Source organism: Chiloscyllium plagiosum, chromosome 3 (assembly GCF_004010195.1).
Source record: "Chiloscyllium plagiosum isolate BGI_BamShark_2017 chromosome 3, ASM401019v2, whole genome shotgun sequence".
Taxonomy (NCBI): domain Eukaryota; kingdom Metazoa; phylum Chordata; class Chondrichthyes; order Orectolobiformes; family Hemiscylliidae; genus Chiloscyllium; species Chiloscyllium plagiosum.
In genome coordinates this window covers 63,029,057-63,035,662 of record NC_057712.1, presented here as the reverse complement: position 1 = coordinate 63,035,662, position 6,606 = coordinate 63,029,057, and the positions used below count along the sequence as shown (strand labels likewise).

The window sequence follows — 6,606 nt, the reverse complement described above, 5'->3', positions numbered from 1 at the left end:
GGAGGGATATGGGCCGGGTGCTGGCAGGTGGGACTAGATTAGGTTGGGATATCTGGTCGGCATGGACAGGTTGGACCGAAGGGTCTGTTTCCATGCTGTACATCTCTATGACTCTATGACTCTAATCTGAGTGGTTTGTGTGTGGAATGAACTTCCTGATGTGGGCACAATGATAATGTTTAAAAGACATTTGGGTAAGTCCATGAATAGGATATCTTTCCGATAGGAAGGAGAGTGGAATTGCACGCAATATTCCAACAGTGGCCTAACCAATGTCCTGTACAGCCGCAACATGACCTCCCAAATCCTGTACTCAATACTCTAACCAATAAAGGAAAGCATACCAAACGCCTTCTTCACTATCCTATCTACCTTCGACTCCACTTTCAAGGAGCTATGAACCTGCACTCCAAGGTCTCTTTGTTCAGCAACACTCCCTAGGACCTTACCATTAAGCATATAAGTCCTGCTAAAATTTGCTTTCCCAAAATGCAGCACTTTGCATTTATCTGAATTAAACTCCATCTGCCACTTCTCAGCCCATTGGCCCATCTGGTCCGGATCCTGTTGTAATCTAAGGTAACCTTCTTTGCTGTTCACTACACCTCCAATTTTGGTGTCATCTGCAAACTTACTAACTGTACCTCTTATGATTAAAGCTCATCGTTTAAGTAGAGTAAATTGTTCCTGAAGACAGCAACGCAGAATTTAGAGAAGCATTTCCTAAATTATTTTCAGGATGAGTAAGCTGAAAAATCATTAACATATTACAGTAAAGTCAAATGTATTGCCTATTTGCCTTTTTACTCCAAGGGAGATATATACCTACTCGTGCGAAAAGTGAAATAATGCAGTAAAAGGGGTAATTTCATCAATTACAGTCTTACTAACAAGTGCTCAGATGTGGGCACTGTTTCTAAACAAACTGAAATATCAGGATTTGTGTGTACCTAATGCAATTTAACTCTGTTACACAAGGGAAATATATCCAATGTCATTAGTTGATAATAGCTTAGCAAAATTGGCAAATAGAACACTGCTCTCTTAATTAGATGCGAACAGTGGATTTTGGCAAGTATTCTTAGACAAGGAGTCAAGATTATTAACTCATTTTATGATATATTTTTAATTGACTCATTTGGAATAGCATCGACAACTCAAAACATTCTCGAGAACAATATCCAACAAAGAAAGGGTAGTATGCATATGGATAAGCCCGGAATACATGATTCAAAGAAAGAGAATGATGGTCGTAGAATTCAATACATTCCGAAAACACCACAGTAATGCCCGAGCTTCAATGTTCTGATCCATTGGACTCTAGCTTCATAGCTATTTAGGTAAAACTCCTGCAAAATCAGTTACGATGGATTGAACACTGCCCTCAGGATTCATATGTGTCTTCTCCACCAGTCCCGGCTTTCTCTAATCTATAATGGCAAGTATTCCAGGGGACGATATTTAAAATGCTACCAAAACACACTGAAGTTTTTCTTGAAGTACTGTAACATTGTCATTCTTCTCTGAGAAGAGATTGCTATAAGCCATTCAAAATGTTCAAAACTACATCATACTCTAAGTCCAGATGGCTTAATAATGATACAAGGCAGTGGCAGAGAAGGAAAGAAAAGGAAAAAATCTTGGTCATTGGAGCCCACTGCTTCAAGCAATATATTTCCCCATGTGCTCCAAGATCTATGGGTCAAAAATTAGTCTGTTCAGTCACATAAGAATCCAAGGCAGAAACTCACAACCCTGAGTGGGTGACATCTGTAACTCAAGGCAACAATGGTGATTTGCTGTGTTTGTGACTAGTTTTCAAATAGCATGCAGCAATTAGCTGGGTATCACAGAGACCAGTGCTAAGACCCCAGTTATTCACAATATATATTAATCATTTACATCAGGGAGCTAAGATAATATTTAATGCTAATATAAATAATTTAATATCTCCAAGTTTACAAATGACACAAAGTCAGGTGGGGAAGTGAGTTGGGAGAATGTAGAGATTCATTCAGTATGATTGCAACAAGCTGAGTGAGTGGGCAAATGCATGGCAGATGCAGTTTAATGTGGATCAATATAAGGTTATTCACTTTGGGAGCAAAAACAGAAAGGTGGATTATTATCTGAATAGTTATAAATTGAGGGAGGAGAATGTGCACTGAGACTTGGGTGTACTTGTACACCAGCAACTGAGGGTAAGCATGGGTTTCTGTTCATTTGAAAGAGAGTAATGACTGTTTAATATTTTAAATAAGCATATTTCAAAACTTTAATGATGGTTTGCAGCTAAATAATTCAGCTCTTTAAATGCTGACTGACCTGCTGGACATTTAGCAGGACTAATGTGACAGTTCTACCTTTTGATTTTTCCTCCAGCATTTCAACTATTTCCAGCTATTTTTATCAATGCTGTACATTTGTATAACCTTTAATTACTAAAAAGGCTCAAGGAAATTTAGAGAATGTCATCGGGCAAGCACATTTGTTCTGAGACTCTTGGTTAATAAGAACCTCAGATCCTGACTCTGTTGATGCACAATTTTACAGGAAAATCTGCAATATGCAAAGGGGAACTGTCAAGACCTGAGTCACATTGCAGATTTTAGCTGGCTATGACTCAGACTAATCACTAAATCTGCCATCTTTACCTGGTCTGGCCCACATGTGACTCCAGACCAACAGCAATGTACTTGACTCTTTACTTCTCTCTCAACCAGCCATTCAGTTCATGGGTGATTAGGTATGGGCAACAAATCCAGGACCTTACCCATAATCCACATTCAATGAACATTATTTTAAACTCCAAAACAGTTTACAGCTCCATACATTCCTACTCCTACAGATACAAAAACTCAATTTTCCAAAGTTTTGGCACACAAAGTGCCAACTATTTCTTTGTAACATTAAAACACCGAATTTCAAGTATTCCATCAATGTCAGTCAATTTAGCCGTTTTCAACATAATGACAAATTGGAGTTGTACTGCAAATCCTGTGAAACCCCAGCACTTTTGTCACAGAGCATCAGTACCAATCTAAATTTACGCCGCTACCTTTAGATCCATACACTCCTGAATTCGCTCAACAGCAATATAAAAGTCAGAATCGAACTGCAATAATAGTTAGGGGACTTTAGAGTCATAGAAATGTACAGCACGGAAACAGAGCCTTCGGTCCAACACGTCCATGTCGACCAGATATCCCAACCTAATCTAGGGACTTTAACATTGATATCATTGTCACAAATTCTTCTAATATTTCCTGATATAAAGAGCTTGACTATTTCGAAGAGGGAGAACGACCTCTTGTTGGGTGAGTGGTAAACTTGTTTATAAACAACCAGGTTACGATCTCATTGACTATCACGCACAAAGGAGATCTTCCACCTCTCACAATGTCAATCTGGAAATGTATTTAAGTTCTAATGTATGTTTTCTTCAAAGACTGATGTTTACCAACACTTCTCATTCCGAAACGAACAGTCTTTCTTACCTTTGATTTTCCTCCGAGAGAAAGGCTGATTCGGTTTATATCAAAGCTGTTCTTGCCCAGTGTGAGGATCGCTGGCAAGTTTTGAGTCCAGTCCAATCGGGTAATGTACTTCCTCCTCTGTTCCAGAGTCACTGAGAGTGACTTCAGGCAGATCGAGGCATCGCCCACTAGCCCCAGGTTAAAACTGCGGGATCCCTGAACCAGAAACCGCCGACGCAGTACAGTGGAGGGGGGCGGGGGGTGGGGAGCAGCTATATCCCGGAGAGATATGTAAAACCTTAAACTCATGCCTAATTTCCTTCTCTAATTTAAAACATTGAAGACGTTAACTTGTGCTTTCAGCAGTCCTTTTTCTTGTACGGACGGTACAGCTGGTACCAGTTCAATCAAATGCTGAGAAATTTAGTCGGATTCAGAGTTAGACTTCGCTTTGCATCAATTTCAACAACGTCTTCAAGGAATTTTATGTGGAGAGAAGAAAGTATGAACTCAATAAAATGATAATTCTAATATTTTATAAAACAGTAGGGGTAATATGCAGAAGGAAGTCTTTCCCAATGTGTGTATAATCTGTTGAAGTTAACTAAAAACTCGTATTTTTTTCATATTATTCTTGGAGGTCACCAGATTCATTTCTTTTGTTGTTATGTATCCAGAGTCCTCCTACCACAACTGGGCATCTTTCCTACCACCAAATCACCATGCTGTTTTTTTTTGTTTTTAACTATTAACTGCCACCAGGAAACCAATTTCATTTTTTTCAGTTCAAGTGGCAATGATGAGTGACTTAGCATCAACTCTAGAAAATTGTGATCACCTTTGATTTATTAATTGATGATGATTTGATTAATAAATACAGTTTCAACAAAGGAAGTTGAGCAGTGCAAATAGGGCAGAAATAAGACCATTGTGACCTGGAATGGCTGTTTGAGAGTAATGTCATTACATTAATTAACGTTTCCAGGAAATTAAAAGGCAGGGCATGCCAGTGGCAGAAGCAATATTTAATTAAAACAGGAGAAACAACTTGACCTTTGTGGTTTCATGCACCTAATTGACATATCCCTGAACACTATGGGCAATTTAGCAGGGCCAATTCACCGAACCTATTTTACAAGGTTGTGATCATTTCCTAGTGTAAGCATAAGAGTTCTGTTGGTGCTGCTTTTGGTCTGTAGTATTCATCATTGTCTTGATAATACCATAGATGGTGACCAAGTACAGGTTCCTGCATGCCATAGCCCTGCAATCAGTGGAGCAGTGGTGTTCATAACAGAGATATTTGGAATAACCAGTCACCAGATTTTTGCAGCAACACCCGAGTTAATGGATTCCAGAGTCAACATTCCAGTAGAGTGTTTCAGAGTTAATGCTTCTGTTGAAGGGCCACAGACATGATACATTAATTTTGTTTCTGTCCACAGATGTTGCTATTAGCTGCTGAATTTCCAGCTTTGTCTGTTTTTATTTCAGATTTGCAGCATGTGCAGTATTTTGCTTTTCAATTAGAAAAATTACTCTGTATCAAACAGCAACCAAAACAGATTAAGCAATCAATTCAAATTTGTCAAAATTTGTCATGAAATAACAAACACCCAGAAAACACCCAGACCAAGCAATTTGCTCACCTGAGTCGGAATTTACCCAATTCCTGATTGATGTGGGTCAAGGTGAAAAAAAAGGGAAAATTGGGTGAGACATTCAGGTAGGAGCTTCTCAATGAGAGAGCAGACGTCCCAGTGTCCAACCAAGTGTTCAACAGCGAAATGCCATTCTCACTGGTGAGAGACAAGGCCCTATATGCATTCTTGTGGGTAAATCACCACAAGTTACCTTTATTCGGCTACTTAATAAGAAATCTCACAGACTATCAAGTATTGAAACAATGATTTAAACTTTATTGCATTTAACAACTAAAATAAGGCACCTCAAGTAAGCAAATTAAATCTCAGAATCCAATTTGGATATTATCCGAGTAATGGTGGAACTTGGCCACAATTCCACCAATACTGTCTGTCTCTGGATGTGACCAATCTTTATGCAGTGTTGTTCTTCAGAGTTCTGCTAAAGGGTGAGTTCTGGTGTTTGATTCTTATACAAATATATATTTATATCTTGATGTGGTAATTTATATATTGATGTGATATATTGATGATTCCCCAGAGTCGTTTCATCCAAAACATTGATTATTCTCCTGGAGCCCTTGAGACTGCAGCTTGCTTCCTTATCAGAAGTAACTTCTTTGTTCCTTGTTACATTTAGCCTTAACTGCCTGTTTGAAGACACAGTTTTCCTGTGATTACTTAATTCTTCTGCAGGGCAAACCTTGTCCTTTGTGGCAATAAGGTATTTAGTTTATCAAGAGGTCTCAAAAAAGTTTTGTTCATGTAGTTTCAACTCCCTCTTTTCCTAAATGGTTTCAATTCCTGTAAAGGTTTGTCCTTATTTTTAATAGTTTCATCGAGATGGAATTATTTCTGCTTCTCCTCTCTGACTTGACCATCCTTAGCTTCCTTTATTGCCACAGTGAATCAGACTGCAAATTGAAGGAACAACACTTGCCAGGCCAGCATCCAGGCCAGGGGACTCAACATTAAGTTCACCAATTTCAAATAAGCTCTCTTCCCAACCCCTGACTTCCTTTCCAGACCCTACCCCTCCTCGTCCCTTTCATTCCACTTACTGATCCTTCCTTCTAGTCACCAATCGGATTCATTCCTCCCATGACTAACCAGACCATACCCTCTACCTGTATTCACCTACCACTGCCTCACCATTCCACCCCTTTTCCCATGCAAACCCCTCTCCCACATCCCGTTTATCTGCAGCTCCCCTCACCCTCCCACCACCAGCCCCAAGGAAGGGTTCTACCTGAAACATTGACTTCTCCGCCTCCTGATGCTGCCTGGCTTGCTGTGTTCTTCCAGCTTCCTGTTTGTCTTCTTTGGATTCCAGAATCTGTAGTATTTTGTTTGTCTCTTTCCGTATGTAACAGTTCATCTTTTGTGGAATCATTCAATCCATGATCTGTCATTAAAGTTCTGAAGTTTATAATATCACGGTATGCATTAGTATTTCGTTATTACTTCATCTTACCTCAATAATATAC

General features: G+C 39.2%; 1 protein-coding gene across 2 annotated transcripts in view; it reads right to left on the bottom strand.

Annotated features, from left to right (window-relative positions):
• The window catches only part of LOC122548642 (adhesion G-protein coupled receptor F1-like), a 77,318-nt gene extending 73,736 nt beyond the window's left edge, over positions 1-3,582 (bottom strand). For both annotated transcript variants that reach the window (XM_043687476.1, XM_043687477.1), the window contains exon 1: positions 3,498-3,582. The gene's annotated coding sequence lies outside the window, so the exon portion shown is untranslated. The remainder of the gene's footprint in view (positions 1-3,497) is intronic.
• Positions 3,583-6,606: the final 3,024 nt, after the last annotated feature.